The following is a 955-nucleotide window of genomic DNA, read 5'->3' as shown; positions in this document are numbered from 1 at the left end:
ATCCAGCATATATCTGGTGATATGTCGGGTGCTATTACAGATAGCGCAATAAACCAAAGTGCATTGTCTGTAGGAGACCCTGGCGCATGAATCTGTGCAGCGGGAACGACCTCGGACCACCAGGGGCCGAGAAAACCACCGTCCCATGGGGCCGGACACTCAGGGTCAGGGAAAAATCCAATATATATATGGTGATATCTCGGGTGCTATTACAGATAGCGCCATAAATCAAAGTGCATTGTCTGCAGGAGGACCTGACGCATGAATCTGGGTAGCGGGAACGACCTCGGACCACCAGGGGCCGAGAAAACCACCGACACATGGGGCCGGACACTCAGGGTCAGGGAAAAATCCAATATATATCTGGTGATATCTCGGGTGCTATTACCGATAGCGCAATAAATCAAAGTGCATTGTCTGTAGGAGGCCCTGGGGAATGAATCTGGGCAGCGGGAACGACCTCGGACCACCAGGGGCCGAGAAAACCACAGTCTCATGGTGCCGGACACTCAGGGTCAGGGGAAAATCCAATATATATCTGGTGATATCTCGGGTGCTATTAGAGATAGCGCAATAAACCAAAGTGAATTATCTGCAGGAGGCCCTGGCGCATGAATCTGTGCAGCGGGAACGACCTCGGACCACCAGCGGCCGAGAAAACCACCGTCTCATGGGGCCGGACTGTCAGGGTCAGGAAAAAATCCAATATATATCCGGTGATATCTCGGGTGCTATTACAGATAGCGCAATAAATCAAAGTGCATTGTCTGTAGGAGGCTCTGGCGCATGAATCAGGCCAGCTAGAACGATCTCGGACCACCAGGGGCCGAGAAAACCACCGTCTCATGGGGCCGGACATTCAGGGTCAGGGGAAAATCCAATATATATCTGGTGATATCGCGGGCGCTATGAGAGATAGCGCAATAAACCAAAGTGCATTGTCCGTAGGAGGCCC

Source organism: Nomia melanderi, unplaced genomic scaffold (genome assembly GCF_051020985.1).
Source record: "Nomia melanderi isolate GNS246 unplaced genomic scaffold, iyNomMela1 scaffold0014, whole genome shotgun sequence".
Taxonomy (NCBI): Eukaryota; Metazoa; Arthropoda; class Insecta; order Hymenoptera; family Halictidae; genus Nomia; species Nomia melanderi.
This window is presented reverse-complemented; position numbering follows the sequence as displayed.